General features: G+C 46.6%; 1 long non-coding RNA gene across 1 annotated transcript, besides 1 other annotated feature; it reads left to right on the top strand.

The window, feature by feature from the left end:
• On the top strand, window positions 5,922-8,510 carry Gm36549. Its single transcript, XR_382179.3, has 2 exons — window positions 5,922-6,377; window positions 7,809-8,510. It is a non-coding gene; the product is annotated as a predicted gene, 36549 (long non-coding RNA).
• Window positions 5,954-9,014: an enhancer, noted in NCBI's record as "VISTA enhancer mm1605". NCBI's record gives its function as "enhancer in: hindbrain (rhombencephalon)[3/5] | midbrain (mesencephalon)[3/5] | limb[3/5] | facial mesenchyme[3/5]" and the evidence as "EXISTENCE:transgenic organism evidence [ECO:0001131][PMID:17130149]".

The following is a 16,606-nucleotide window of genomic DNA, read 5'->3' as shown; positions in this document are numbered from 1 at the left end:
CCTAAATGTGTAACTGAGACAGATACACTGGGAAGCTGGCACACACCAAGTGGAGAAAGCCAAATGGAAAGCTCTAAAGTTACTATCACTCAGCCAAAGTGAACAAGTGAAAAAATGTTGCGTGTAGTTTTAAAAACAAGCTACCGCCTCTGCTCGGGAGCTGCCCTGCTCTGGCCCCTCCCGGCTCCCCTTTGTTCTGGAATAGGCCCCCACTAGCACTGAGCCAGCTTCTCTTTCCCATCTGCCTTTGCTCCTGGAGGGGTCATATTACCACCCCATTCCTGAGACCCACGGATTAAAAACACACACTCAGCTTGTCACTTAAGAGCTTGCCTTCCATAGCACAATAGCTGGGTGCCGATACCTCCTGCCTGAAAAGGCATGGCCTTATCAGTTATTATTTCTGTTTCTCCTCCTGCCCTAAATTTAGTGGCTTGTATCAAATAGCCCCCACCCCCACTCCCCATGGTGCTGGAGAGGTAACTGAGAGTTCTACATTCAGAGATCAGCAGGCAGCAGGAAGAGGAGACACACTCCACAACCATGGTTACATCTATTCCAGCAAGGCCACACCTATCCCAACGAGGCCACACCTACTCCAACAAGACCACACCTCCTAAAAGCACCACTCCTCCCTCTGGGCCTATGGGAACCATTTTCATTCAAACTGCACAGCGGGCAAATCTGTGAGGGATTGCCCTGATTGTTCTTTGATGCAGTAGGGTGCACCTCACTCCACATAGGTGGTCCTGGGCTGTAGGAAGCTGGCTCAGCATTAGCCTGGCAGTGTTCATCCTTGAACTGCCTTTGAATCTCTGCTTAAGTTCCTGTGATGACTTCCCTCAGTGATAGACTGTGATCTGTAAGCCTCTCGTCCCCTAAGTTGCCTCTAGTTGGAGTGTTTTAGCACAACAGGAAGGAAACTAGAACACAAGACATGAGTCAGAGTGGATGAGGAGCCGCTGCCATGAGACCCCCAGGCAACTGCATGTGTGAATGACCTGAAGCACAGCAGACTTTGGATTCATACAACAGAGACTAGGCAATGGCTAAATGGCCCAAGGATGCACGAAACTAGATGAGAATGCACTGGGACTCCGAAAGAATGGACTCTAGAGAATTCATATTTCTTTAGGATACCTCCTCCAGGAATGAAGATGCTCTGAGGGCTTGGTGCAAAGAAAGCTACTCCCTTTTATCTTACCGATCTAAGAACTTACCTCCATTAACCTACAATATGCCACTTGTATTATTTCCAGAGAGATCTGTGCTTATCCCACTAATAAAATATTCTGCAATGATGTTTGGCCTCAATGTCTTTGCAGACATGCAAACCCCACTCTCTCAGAAGGTACTTATTTTACGCTGGAAATTGGCAGACCCCCACTTCACACTGCCTCTGCCCGACTGCAAATGGTGGTTGACACACCTGCCTGAGAAAGTCTATCTGCTGAAGTTAGCCATCCCTTCATAGAGAAACCTTCCTAGACTCCAGGTAGGCTGACTGAAGCTGTTCGCTGTCCTCCATCTCCACCTTTTACAGAACAATGCGCTGCAGTGTACTGTAATGCCTGTGGGCAGAGCTGTCCTTGCTCTCAGGACAGGAGAATAGGGTTATCCACAATGCTCAGCCTGAGACACTTGGTAGTATGCATAAGGCAGATGAAATGAGTGATGATGATGAATTGGGCTTTAGTCCTGGTTCCTCCACTAATTAGCCTGATGCTTGAATTCTAGGTCTGTTACCTTAACTGTAAATTGAGATGCTTGGTTCAAGCCCTCTCTATAAAAGTGCCTTCGGCCTTCCAGGTTTAAGATCAGGTAAGAATGTAACAAGAGCCTCACATGGGAGGGTGCAACTCTTAAAAACACCACAAGGTGGCAGATGGGAAGGAAGCGATCAACGTGCAGAGTGGCTTTTGCTAGAAAGAAAGAGAAAGAAAGAAAGAAAGAAAGAAAGAAAGAAAGAAAGAAAGAAAGAAAGAAAGGAAGGAAGGAAGGAAGAAAGAAAAGAAGAAAGAAAGGCAGGCCAGCCAGCCACTGTGTGTCCTTGAGAGCTTGTTCTTGAGAGCCTCCCCCAGGTTCCACAACCGGTAAAACACGCCAGTGAAACAATCAATGCGGTCTCCTGAGTAGACCCCAACACAGAAGCATGCGGCAGAAAACCAAGAAGGCCAGCTAAAAGACAGAGTGAGCTGAGAGCGGGGCTTTTGATACATCTCTTTCTGCTACCACTGTGAGCCTCTAGAAAAGATTTCTTTAGAATCATAAGGGGTTTTGTTTGTTTTGCTTGGTTGGTTAATCTCGGCTGGGGATAGAACCCAGAGCCTTATGCTTTGCCTCTGAGGTACACCTGCTGCCCAGTCGAGGAATTTTAGTTGCAGAATAAGAGAACTGTTCTGTGAGGCTGGAGAGTTGGCTGATTTCTAGGCCCCTAGTTCAATCCCCTGTACTGGATAAGAAAGGGCCAGTGGTGGGGATGGGGGCGGGGCGGGGGAGGAGAATGTGAAAATAATTCCTGTGAGCATCCTTCCAGGTGTGGAAACAGAAGCCACCTGCAGGTGGAGCTGTCTCCCGGGATGTTCGTAGAGCGTTTGATGATTCAGTAGAACTTCTGAGATGTTGGCAGCACCATGTGAGCAAGATCTTTGGGCTTTTAGCCAAACTCAAACCCAAACTTGGTTAAACGCCATGATAGGTAATGTGGACCCAGATTAATAATAGACAAGTTTATGCTGCAGTAAACATTTTGACCCTGCTATATCAACAATTGGCTATGAGAGGTTCTATTTTTAGCTTATGCTGTATACCTAGCTTGCAATAAGACAAGTTCCTTTAGGAACTCTAACCGACAGGCCCCCTGCCACCACAGGTTACAGTAGCAGAGATGACCACTAAGTGATGGCTCTTCATGTTTTTTGCTCTGACCTAAAAGTGACATATCACATTCCCTCATACCTTACTAGTTTAGTTCCCTCTGGCTGCGTTCCTGCAAGGTGAGTGGTGGGCTGGATAACTAGGGGATAGATGGAGTGTTTTCAGAGCAGCGCAGTGCCTGTCATAGTGACAGCATTGTGATTGGGGGATGGGGGTGTAGCTCAGTGTTAGCATATGGCATGCACAGAGCCTGAATTCAATCCAGTTCCAAGAAGAAAAAAAAAATCTGATTAACTGAGAGTCACTGCATCTACCAGCCAAGGCCTCTCCAGACTTTCATTGAGGAGCGGTGGTGGTGGCCTGGGGCCAGAGTTCTGTTCACCCCCAGGGAGCTATCAACCTATTTTAGGTCTTGTTCTAAATCTTAAGAGCATGCTGTAACCTCTTCCTATCTGCAAATCCACAAAGCCAGCTGCAGCAAACCCTAGAAAGTGTCCTTCTGGCTCTGCTACTGTAAATGATAGGACCATGCTCCAGTCTCAGAGTAACCCCTTTCCATTCAGGCAGATGCCCCATTTCCTCTCACCTCAAGAATATGACAAGGGCAGACAAGGGTAACACTCAGACTTTTTTTTCCTCTTAAGGAAAAAAAAAAAAAGCCGGGCAGTGGTGGCCACACCTTTAATCCTAGCACTTGGGAGGCAGAGGCAGGTGGATTTCTGAGTTCAAGACCAGCCTGGTCTACAAAGTGAGTTCCAAGACAGCCAGGGCTACACAGAGAAACCCCGCTGGGGAGGGGGATGGGGGGGACGGGGGGGGGGGGGGGGAGGATCTTCCCTTGACTGTTTCACCTTCAGCCATAGGACTATTCCTGCTCTGTCTTGTTTGAATAAAACTCATTCCTGGAGTCTGAGAACCAGCTGCAAAGGCAGAAGGGGCCCAAAAGCTAAGGAAAACGCACAGCATGCAGTCATTTAAGTCCTTATAGACATCACCACGTCTGAGGATACAGCAAGACAGGAGAAAGAGTCACACTCTAAGGCAGGAGGCGAGTAAAGTCTTGTTAGGCAAAGGAGGCCATGGCCAGCAACAAATTCCTGGTCTTTCTCAAAAATGATTAACATGTCAAACATCAGGTTAAGAAGCAGTGAGTTTTAACTGCTTTGTTTATGCCATAGCCTGTGGAATGCAGGCCAGGGGTCACCTGGCGGGCAAGATGGCAGTTACAACTAAGATGGCGATAGTCTGATCAAGTTGGCTCCACCCCCACCCTACCGTCCAGCAAACTACTGGAAAGGGGGTTTCTGAGTTTCTCTCCTTACCTTCGTCATCGTTTTTTGGTGTGTGTGTGTGTGTGTGTGTGTGTGTGTGTGTGAGTGAGTGAGAGAGAGAGAGAGAGAGAGAGAGAGAGAGAGAGAGAGAGAGACTGACTCTGTATAGTTCAGCTGTTGTCCTGGAAGTCATTATACAAACCAGTCTGATCTCACACTCACGTAGATCTGCCTACCTCTGCCTCCCCAGTACTAGGATTAAAGGCAGGTGCCATCATGCCATGCCTTTTCATCAAATTTTTTTTTTTTGGACACAGAGTCTCTCAATGATCCTGAGGTGGCCTGGAGAATGAGATTGTCATGCCTCAGTATCCTCAGTACTGGGGTTACAGCCCTGTGCCACCAGGCCTCACCCTTCTCTCTTGAGCTCACACCAAGGGTCACTGAGCTCCCCCTGCTAAAGTCACCAGAGCCTCTACTCCTTGGTCCCTTCCTTACTGAGTAGGACAATGATGGTCAGGATGCTGCTCTATCCCAGGGCCCTTGCTCTTCCTGGTCCTCCTCTCAGATTTACTGTCTGTTTCTTCATCATAGTTCTGCCTCCAGTACACAAGTCCCTGTATCCCTGCTCTCCTCTGAAACTCTACTTGCTCAGTGCCTTCCCCAGAAAGAGCTGGATTTCCTTTTACATCCTGCTGGCTTACCAACATATGTCTTAGGAGCCAGTATCCAACTTACTGGCTCACTGGAGTTTGGCTGGGTCATGTAGAGATGCACACACACACACACACACACACACACACACACACACACACGGCTCTGTAGGCATTGCCTCCCTGACATCTCCATTGAACATGTGCCTGAAACATTCTGGAAGCCCAAATGCCTGCTTCCCCCACTGTATTAGCCAGACCCTGCATCGTTGTAACAAAAATGCCTAGTATGAACACCGTAAGGAAGGAATGATGTGTCTTGGCTCACAGTTTCAGTACACAGCACTTGTCTCTGGTGATTGTGAGCTGAATATCAAGACAGTAGAGCAGGTAGTGGAGCCTAACCACCTCATGGTGGAAGGAATTAACAAAAGGAAAGAAAGGAAGGCACCAGGGCAAGATACACTTCCCCCACCCCCGGATACAGCCTATGCATGCACATAACACATCCTATATATTCAGTACCCAAGCTTAGTCACCCAGCACAAAAAGCTGTATACATTGTTCATCATGGTGGCTGGAAGGCTACCTGAGAGCAACAGTTCTAAGTGACTAGTCACCATGACCAAAGATGTTTCAAACACCTATCACTAGCCCTGAAAAGATCTAAATTCAAAATTCAGCCAGCTGCAATAGTGTATCCCTGTGATGCTAGCCCTCAAGAGGCAGGAGAAGAGAGTGCTACAAGTTCAAGGCTAGCCTGGGTTACAAGGTATCAGGTCATCCAGGGCCACATAGCAAGACCAGACTACACACACACACACACACACACACACACACACACTTTCAAGCATCATAAGCTGGCAAATGTATTTCTTTCTTTAAAAAAAAAAAATCCCACAGGGGCCAGACGTGGTGGCTCACGTGGGATTAAAGAATCCCAGCACTTGGGAGGCAGTGGCAGGCGGATTTCTGAGTTCGAGGCCAGCCTGGTCTACAAAGTGAGTTCCAGGTCAGCCAGGGCTATACAGAGAAACCCTGTCTCAAAATACATACATACATACATACATACATACATACATACATGCATACATACATACATAAAATAAAGTAAAATAAAATCCCATAGGTTTTTAACCAATACAGTGTCACTATGTCCTTGCCCTTCCTGCCTAGAACATAACTGCTCATCTGATCAGCCTTAGACTCTGGGCTCCCCAACCAGGGCACTCTGATTTCTATGCAGCAGCAGAGGCAGCAGGAGCTAGGATTCTGCTTCAACACTTCCCCATCTGAAGGACATCTTCAATTCGGCCTTGATGAGCCACGAGTGGTAAATAAGAGATTCCTCCCTCAGGGGCTGGACAATGAAGGAAAAGGCAGCCACAAGATCCATGTGCAGATTCACACAGCAAAGTTCTGCCGTGTTTCAAACGGAATACAGCTTAGCAGCTGCAGGGAAGAAAACCTATTTTTAATCACTGAGAAGCGTGGACACCGATAGGAGCAGAAACCTCGGATATTGCTGGGTTCAGGAGCAGAGGGAATACGGTAGACAGGACGGGGTCAGGTTCAGGTAAGTTGGCCCAGCGAAGTCCCCAGAGATGGGAGGAGGAACTTTGGGAAAACCAGAGATGCCTGAAAGCACCTGGTCACTGAGGAGGGGGCGGGGCTGCGCCGCCTGGCTCTTCTCAGAGACAGACGCGATTAGAGAACATGAGCCAGCGCCAGCCAGCGAGTTGGGGGTGGGAAGATGAGAAGAAGCACAAATCCATCTGTCCTGGATTTAGGGGCTCACAGCTTTCCACGACTCAGCCAACACGTTTCATGACTGAGAAAGGGCTCTCAACTCCCCCAAATAAGCTCCAGAGGTTATCTACTTCCAGCAGGCTGGGAAAGAAAATGTGTTTGTAGAGGGCATCCGGAGAGATTGAGAGGGAGGACACACTGCTAGAGTCAAGGACAGTAGTACTCCACCCTCTTGACTTAGATTTCTGATACCTTGGAATTCCCAATATAGCTCCAAGGTTTAATATTTCAGGTAAATGTAATTTGCCCCCAGTGTAATTCTACTTTCGGAATTGTTCCTGTTTCTCAGATAAGAGCATACATGTGAGAGAATAATCCTCTCCCAGATGTCGGATACTTGTATTTGGGCTGGAAAAATCTGTGAGTGTTCATAAGTGTGTGTTAAAGAGCGCTGTCCTTTGAATGTGGCATGGCCCTAGCCAGCCATCTTGAAATTAGAAGAGCTTTAATCACCAGTACCAGACCCTGGAAAGATTGAGCCTGCTAAGAGTCTCCCATGGGAAGTGAGGGAGAGCCCAGCAGACACAAAATATCTCTCCCCTCATGTACAACTGCTGAAAGGAGGGAAGCTCTTTTTCAAAAGTATAGCTGCTAGTAAGTCCCCCATGTTCCTGTCCCAATTAAAAACTATTGGTTCACCAGGCTAGATTTGGGGTTGAATGGCTCCTTTTGTCTGTTGTCAGTGCCTTGCTGGGGGCCAGTAGACATTTTTTTAGTTTCTTCCCAGCAAACGCCACATGTTGTAGTTGTTCAGGGAGATGACTTGGAGATTCTGGGACCGACCTTATGGTGAATAAGATGAGATTATGACAGCCTGGATGGGTAAAGGAGCAGAGCAGGTGGAGTTAGTAATCCTAAACACAAGTAAAGGCTGAGCGAAAGGTCATCCTGTCCCCTAGGTAAATCTGTTATTTTCTCAGGAACCTCAGCCTGACTTCAGAGCTTTGTGCTAGAGATGGAGATAGCCAGTCCTGGGAGGAGGCAGAACAAAAGCTCACGCTCCTCCCCTCCCTTCCCCCATCCCCTCAGCTTGCGATGCCGAAGCAGATCCACCATGAATCCCTGCCTGGGGAGGAGGGGCAGATGGACTCGGTTTAGTTCAGGTTATTCCTAAAATGATTAAAGCGCTCTTCTCACATTGGCGACTCGCAGCCTGTGTGTAATCCTGTCATCCGACTGTCCCTCTGATTCCCCACAGAGGGCCCTTTGAGCACCGGGGACTCGACACCTCCACCAAGTTGTGGGCGGGTCCGTTCTTGGCACAAAAGAGGCTCCTTTGCTGAACTATGGCTGCTGCGGCGAGGCTATTTCTGGGCTCGCTTTCTCTTCCTGGTGATGAAAACAAGCACGTCCACCCAGTAAATAAAGGCGAAGCCAATGAAAGCAGCTGTATTTCAAGGAGAGCCGGGGGACAAGCCAGAGAATAAATGAACAGATCCAGTGACAAAATGTCCATTCATTGGCTTCGCCCGGCAAACATTTACTGAAGGCATCTGTGCACCCGGCACTCTACTGAATGCTGGAGAGACACAAAGATGCCCTTGAGAACGGTGACCACCGCCTCTCCTCCACTGGAATGGGATGAATATTAACCAAACACAGCACCTAAAAGAACGGGGGATATGTGGGATGTTTGAATCATCTGTGAAACATGAATGAATTCCACAAGTGATGTTCAGCATCTGCTCAAAGGGTCTTATTTGTAATACCAGTCCAAAACAATCGACAATCAATCTCACTGATTCTAATGATAATTGTATGTAGTTTTATCCAGAAACCCACTCTTTGATAGGCAAGTAGCAGGGCAGTCGTCAATCCAACAATTATTGATGTCCCACTGTGTGGGGAGGCCACCAGGGAGCACAACAGAATGAGGTAGACAAAGATATTTTTAGAGAAAGAAAAAGAGAAGCAAATAACTACAGTACAGCTCAGCAAAGGCTAGACATGAGCAGAGTGACTTAGGCTCTTGGAGTGAGCACAGCGAAGTATGAGGGCTTCCTGAAAGCAGCTAAGTCAAAGCCCAGGGTGTGGGTGAGTCAAAAGAATAGAATAGGGAGCAAAAGCATCCAAGAAGCCAATCTGGGGGATGCAGGGGGATCAGAAGGTAGAGGCATCACTAAGCCAAAGTTAGGGACGCAGAATGGAGTGGAGAGAAGCCTTTATAGAAGCCAGGAAAACCGCAATGGAAGGGGGTGTGGGAGGGCAGAACTTAACTCAGTAAAATGTTCTCACTTGACTGACCTCTAGAAAACCTGTCGGCTGAGTGTCTGGGGCTCCCACTCAGTCAGGCCACCTTATCTTAGGAAGGAAGGAGATTCTGGCACCTGCTACTACATGGAAGAACCTTGAGCTCATTATACAACCTGAAGTAAGCCACACAGAAAGGGATAACTGCTGGGGCGTGTATCTCAATGGTAAGAGTGCTTGCTTGATCCTCAGAACCACAAAGCCTAATAAAGAAGAAGAAAAGCACAAAGGGCCGGCATATCTAGTATGAGACACATACAGAGTCATCAGGTTTCTAGAAACAGACAGTAGCATGGGAGTTGTCCAGCCAGAAAGAAAGGTGACTAAACACTCCGTGGCTTCAGATTTGTGACATCAGTATGTTCTGGAGGTGGATGGTGCTGGTGCTAGCACAATAGTACATTTCTATATGTGTATTTTACCACAATCAAATATAAGAAATTTAAGGCTGAAGAGATGGGTTAGCAGCTAAAAGCCTTAGCTGTTCTCGCAGAAGACTGGGTTTTTATTACCAGCCACTACACAGCAGCTCATAATTATGGTAACTTCAATTCCAGGGAATTCCATGTCCCCCTTCTTACCACCAAGAGCACTGCATATACACAATGTGGGTGAAACAGTCCATACACATAATATAAAATAAATCTTTAAAAAATTATGTTAGCCAGGCGTGCGGTGGCACATGCTTTTAATCTCAGTCCTTCGGATGCAGAGGCAGGCGGATCTCTAAGAATTCTAGGTCAACCTGGTCTACAGAGTGAACTCTAGGACAACCAGGGCTATCCGGAGAAACCCTGTCTGGAAAAAAAACAAAACAAAACAAAGCAAACAAACCAAAAAACCCACAAGTTGGCAATTACATGCTCTGTGACAAACACTATTATCAGACCCTCTCTGGAATGTCTAGGCCTCAGAGCAACCACATGAGGGAGATGTACACACAGAGCTTCAGTTCTCAGCCTGTGGGTGGTAATCCCTTTGACAACACGAGGGTTAGAAAGGTTGAGAACCAGTGATGTGCAGGAGCAGAATAGGTTAAGAAACTTGCCTCTGGACCCTCACAGGTTAGTAGGGAGTTGGCCCTGGGATTCCTGACATAAAGCTGAGCGCCTTATAATTATAAATTATTCACATGTATATACTTTATAATATCTGGGGCTTGGAAACTGAAGTAACAAGGGGTTATGTGTTTTTCCTGGCCCTGAAGACGCAGGCACCCAGGTCCTGGTCTCCAAGTTGTGCTTGCTCCTTGTTCTCGCATGTTAGGCTGCTCCAGAAAGCCATAAAAATAAAGGCCAGCAGAAGATTCCAAGAGACAGATACAGTCAGGGAAAGACAGGGTCACCTTGCTACTACCACCTTGAGACTCAAAGAGTGGCTGGCTTTCAAGGACTACCATCTCTTTACAATCGGGAATTTAGATGAGAAGTCTGAGGCCCCAGAGCTCTAGATCTTAGGGCACTCACTGACTCTTGAAGGTGAGTCTCAAGTCTTTGTGAGCCTTGCCTCCTATGGTTTGTATGTGTCTTTCCTGTATTGGAAACAGCGTTTTGGTGTTTTGTTTTGTTTTGTTTTGTTTTTAATAACATTTTAATTTATTGTGTTTGTGTGTATAGGCACACTGTGGCACACATGTAAACACCAGAGGTCAACTCTGTGGGTGCATTTCCCCTTCTGCTGTGTGAGTTCCAGGGATGGAGCACAAACTATCAGACTTAGGTGGAAGTGCCTTTATCCACTGAGATTTTTCCTCCAGACCCATGTCTTGGAAACATGACTCCAATAGTGTTGAGAGGTAGAACCTTAAAGGGGTGCTTAAGCCATAAAGCTTAATTGTTCTCAATTGAGTGGATTCTATACAAAAAGATAAATTCAGATCTAGCCTCTCTCACTGGAATATTGGAATACAAACACACACACACCTTGTCTTTCCTGTCTTGCTTTCTATCTTCCACTTCTTGTCAGGAAATGATGTAAGAAAAAAAGCCCTCGCTAGATATGGCCACTCAATCTTGGACTTCCCAGCCTTCAGAATCATGAACCAAATCAATTTCTGTTCATTATGATCATCCAGGATAGTATCCATTACAAGAGCATAAAATGGAATAAGATAATGCTATTTGAAAGTAGGCTTTAGTGGATGGCAACATAGCTCATCAGTAGAAGGCTTGCCCTAGACTCGCTCCATAGTACTACAAAAGGATCCCTCAGACCCAGGGATGCCAATGTGAGGTTTAGTCTACCTTTCCATCCTGTGACCCACTTACTGATAGAGGTAAGTATAGTCTTAAGATTTCCAGCAGGAACCAGTACCCTCAGAGCTCCTTGGAACTATACCACCAATCAAAGAAAACACATGGCGGAACTTGTGGCTCTAGCTATATATGTAGCAGAGGATGGCCTAGTCGGTCACCAATGGGAGGAGAGGCCCTGGGTCCTGTGAAGGTTCTATGCACCAGTATAGGGGAAGGCCAGGACCAGGAATGGGAGTGGGTTGGGGAGCAGGGGGAGGTGGGAGGGGATAGGGGATTTTTAGAGGGGAAACTAGGAAGGGGGATAACATTTGAAATGTAAATAAAGAACATACCTAATTAAAAAAAAAAAAGATTTCTAGCAGGGGGCTGAAGAGATGTTCCGGTGCACTGACACTCTTCCAGAGGTCCTGAGTTCAATTCTGTAATAGAACTCAATGACCCAATGCCCTCTTCTGGTGTGTCTGAAGACAGCAACAGTGTATTCATATACATAAAATAAATCTTTAAAACGATAAAAAAAAAAACCCAGATTTTCAGCTGGAAGCCCGCAGTGAATGCTTCCTCAGAGAACAGAGACAGGCTCCACAGTGGCTGCAGCCGATGCCCTGCCCTGCCTTTCTCACTCCCTGGTACAAACAAGACTGGCACACATGTGCTCTCTCCTGCAGAGTCCTGTTGGGTCAGGAGCACTGCCCATTCTGAGAGCTGTTTTTTTTTTTTTTTTTTTTCTGGTGTCTCTCTCAAGTTCAAAGCTAGACATACACAAATCTAGGTTGGCATTAAGCTCTCTGTTTACTTATTACTTAGTACAACCAATTTACTAACAAATAGGACTGGAAATAACTTAGTATTTAGGACTAGACTAAGTATTCTCCCAAAAGGACACATAAAGATAAAAGAGTAACTACTCAAAACAAATGCAGGGCAGTGGTGGTGAGAACACCACACATACATAGTCTGGAATGAAGTGAGGCTTGGTGGCACAGGCCTTTAAATCCAGCACTCAGGAGGCAGAGGCAGGTAGATGGATCTCTATGAGTCTGAGGCTAGCCTGCTCTACATATTGTGTTCTAGGTCAGCCAGGGCTACATAGCAAGACCTTGTCTCAAGAAAAGGAAACTTAGAGTGTCACGGTTACAACAATACCAGTAAGACTAAGGTGAGTGAGTGTGTGAGAGAGAAGGTGGGCGTGACGTGACAGACAGAAATAGGGATGACCTTTTGACCTTTGGAAATCAGCACTTTTGCTAAGGGCACTTGGTCCCAGGTGCCCTCGTCCAGCAGAAGCATGAACATCTTTGTGTGGTCATTTCCCCTACCTCATGGCAAAAGGTGAAGGCAGAACAAAATAAAGGCAAGCTTGGCTGTGAATGGAATTAGCAAGCCCTTGTGCAAGTGGGCCCAGGCATGGGAGGCATAGGTTATTGCAATTTTAAACTCAAAAGAAGCTGAATGGCTGTCTGGTCAAAACACACACACACACACACACACACACACAAACCCTCAAATATTGAATGCCATAGATTATGGCAATACCTACTTTAAACCAATTTAATATCTGGAGCTAGATATGGTGGTATGCTGGTTGATTTTTATCAACTTGACACAAACCTAGATGTAGCCAGGAAGAGGGAATCTCAACTGAAGAACTGCCTCCATCACCCTGGCCAGTGGGGTCATTTTCTTGATTAATGATTGGTGTAGGAGGGCGCAGATCACTGTGGTGGTGCCACTCCTGGGCAGGTGATCCTGGGTGGTGACAGTAAACTGAGAGTTGTAAAGATGTCTCAGCAATTAAGAGCTTTGGCTGCTCGTCCAAAGAGCCTGGGTTCAAGTCTCAGTACCCATTTGACACACAGACATACATGCAGACACATACACATAAAATAACTAAATAAATAAATGAGAGGAACGCAAACAGGCTGAGCAAACCACGAGGAACAAGCCTGTAAGCCGTGTTCCTCCGTGGCCTGCCTCCACTATCCTGCTTTGAGATTCTCCCTGGACTTCTCTCATTTAACCGTGACTGAGGATATGTAATCCAAATAAACCCTTCCCCCCCATCCCAGTCCTGGTTAGTTTTATGTCAACTTGACACAGGGTCAGCCTTGGAAGAGTTCACCGTGGCACTAGTGCAGCTTGTTCCCACAGCTCCTCTGTGGGGTGAGAAAGGAGGTGGGAAGCACATTACTGTCCCATTCGCAGGGAGCCTTATGTAGGTGGGTGGCCTGTCCAAGGTGGAAAGTCTGTGAGAGGCTGAGAAAGCCAGCTGGGTGCGCTGCTCCTTGGAGTGAATCACGCAGCTTCTTGCTGTGCTCTAAAATCAATTTGTCATGGTAAAAGTAGTAGCCAGCTCAGGGGCCTTTGTTCCTAGGTGTGGGTGGTGGTGATCTTGACAACGGCTCTCTGTGTGTTGGGAAGTTGGCACACCTTTTACATTTTGTGTGGTATTTCTGTGCTGTGGGAAACTTAGAGAAATCCAGAGGGAAGACTTTATAGCATTGAAAAGTAATATTTTTTTTTTGAGATAGGATTTTGGTATATAGTCCAGACTGGTGTCAATCATAGGATCCTTCTGCCTCAGTTTTCTGAGTGCTGAAATTACAGGCATGTACCACAATGCTTGGCTAAAGGATGATGGTAAGCACTGTTTAGTTTTTCCAACATGTCTTCGGATGCAGAGTCTCCTTATTGAGGCTCTTACAAAGATTAAAGGTGCTGAGTTCTATCCTCTTCTCAGACTCAGTCACTTCTTTTCCCTGGTTCAGGTGGTCTGGGGTCATTTGGAGAGAGAAATAAAGAGAACAGAAAACTGAGATGAGGAAAAGAAGGAAAATGGGGTTGGGGTTGGGGATGGGGTTGGAATGATGTCAATACTCAGAGTGTCAGTGGGACTCAGATAACATTGATGGCACCTTCTCTAACAAGTCATCATAGACACTTTTTGTTATAGTGCCATCAAAATAATCTGAACCCTTTAATTACTTGGGCCCACTACACTACTTAGCGGAGAAATGAGGAAGGTATGAGAAAGAATAAAGCTATGATTTAAAAAACCCTAAAGAATATGAAAATAAATAGGCAGGACTGATATGAGCCACAGCCCTGCGAAATTCTACTTTTCTAACATAACACCTCAGCTGCAGTGTGAGGTCAGGAGAGTCGAGGTATTTGGTTTGGTCACTGCTGCCTTGCTGGAACATAGGACAGAGACCAACACCTGGTGAATATTTGTTAGGTGAATTCTATGTGCCACGATGACATTTACACATGGCTGGCTAGAAGACAGCACTTTGAAAACTTCAATTTTACAATGTCAACCAGATCTTTCCCCTTTGTCCATTCAGGAGGGAACCAGTACGGTATAGATCAAATACGAGTCTATTTTCTATTGATACGAGTGAACATCACAGACTGGATATATCTTCATGAAAAGAGGGTTATTGGGTTCATAGTTCTGAAGGCTGGGCAACCTAAAGCATTGTTAGGAGCAGGTGTGGCGGCAGTCCTAAAGGCGCCAGAGACTGCAGCTAAGTCATATGACTTGCACCTGACTTCCTCATATAAGACACAAACATCTTGAGTGCTGCGCAGGTGTACCAGGATACAGGTGAATCCAATTTGGTGGAGATTTGCCCCTGCTGCCCTGATTAGCTGAAGCTGCATGCCTGGTGAGGGGGCGTGGCCTGCGGTTCGTGGATGAGAGAGAGTATAAAAGGAGTGAGAGGCCCAGGGTTCGGGGGAGATATAAAAACAGGGGAGATATAAAAACAAGGGAGATATAAAAACAAGGGAGGTATATAAACAAGGGAGATATATAAACAAGGGAGATATAAACAAGGGAGATATAAACAAGAAGAAACAGGACTGAATAAATGTGTGCAGAAGGATCCTGTAGCAGCGTCGTTCTTCCTGGCCTGTTGAGCACGCGCAACAAGTGGTGCTGAAACCCGGGACGAGAAGACCTGGGACGAGAAAACCCGGGAAAAGAAACATCTTCAGGCACAAGCGAAGACCCCCTGCTACAGGGAGGATTCAGAACTGCATCACGGGGAAGGAGTGGTTAATAAAGGTTCTCGTAAAACAGACTGTTGAGAAGGATCTGGCGTGGATTCAGAACTCTTCAGCTGGGGAAAGGTACTGATGAAGAGAAAGAAGAAAGATGAAGACTGAATAAACTGCTGTTAGAAGGACTGGTGGTCGTGTCGTTCTTGCTGGTCGAGAGTGGACGCGACAATTGGTGGCCCGTACGGGGAACCGACTCCCCCACCGAGTTCAGAACTTTCAGCAGTCAGTGGTTGCCCGCAGGGTAAGTTCACGGTGAGTGAAACTTGCGACCCCAGGAGTTTGGGAAGGACCTGGGATAAAATAGAGGTGAGCATAAAGTTGCCAGGAAGTAGGCACAAAGTAACCCAGGAGTTTGGGAAGGACCTCGATAAAATAGAGGTGAGCATAAAGTTGCCAGGAAGTAGGCACAAAGTAACCCAGGAGTTTGGGAAGGACCTCGGATAAAATAGAGGCGAATATAAAGTTGCCAGGAAGCAGGCTTTGGGACAAGTTAAGGTTCCTGGTTTTGGGACAAGATAAGGTTCCTGGTTTCAGGACAGATTAAGGAAGTATGATAACCTCAGTGTAGTGATCAATAGATCCTCGCTGTGTAGTTATGCTTTTTTCTCCCATTGACCCTTTGTGGGTAGGTCTGATAGTTTTGGTCTTGTTTGTTCTGATATATGGACTCTGTTACTGTTTGAAACTGTGTGTAGAGGCAGTCAAGACAGGTCAGAAAATCCTTATAGAGCAACAAGAAAGTATGTCGGAGGAAGAGAAGGGCTTAAAAAGAAAAAGGAAAAAGAAAGGAGACACAGTGTTATCAGGTGGACAGAAAGGACAAAATAAAAGAGCCGAGGTGGAGGAGGAAGGCGAATTAGCTTCTGTGCCTCCTCCCTATGCCTCCTCAGCAGCCACCTATAGGTGGACCTTCTGTCCAGAGATTTGGCGTATTGACTCCCCAGATGGACACACAGGTGATTGAGGTTATGGTCTCATCACCACGAGGTATTGTGTCCATCCCCCCTGGGGATCGAGTAGATCAGGTGTTGACGTGGGCGAGAGGGTCTGTTTGTGTGTTTCCACAGGACCAGATGGAACCTCTTTGGGTGCTGGAGAGATTGGTGAGACGCTGCAAGAATGAGCGTCCTGATCCAGTTGCCCCTGTGGATGTGGTGGATGATCCCACAAGCACAAAGGATGGAGCCGAGATGAGAGATCCTTTCGGTATTCCAGAAGCCGATACCAGCTCGACATGACGTTCACATTTTTCCATGCCTTTTTGATCCCTGAATTTCCCTTAAAGATATAGCCCCTCTGGCTATCTATCCCTTGCTTCAGGGAAGATGAGCGGGGATGAGAGCCCTGAGATGTATGATTGTTATAGTGTGTGTGTGTTTTGTGTTTGGCACATGTGTTAGGTGCAGAGTGTGCGGGTCCGGGT

The sequence above is a fragment of the Mus musculus genome, chromosome 13, assembly GCF_000001635.26.
Source record: "Mus musculus strain C57BL/6J chromosome 13, GRCm38.p6 C57BL/6J".
In the NCBI taxonomy this organism is placed as follows: Eukaryota; Metazoa; Chordata; class Mammalia; order Rodentia; family Muridae; genus Mus; species Mus musculus.
The sequence above is the reverse complement of the archived record's forward strand: the minus strand, read 5'-3'. Positions and strand labels throughout refer to the sequence as shown.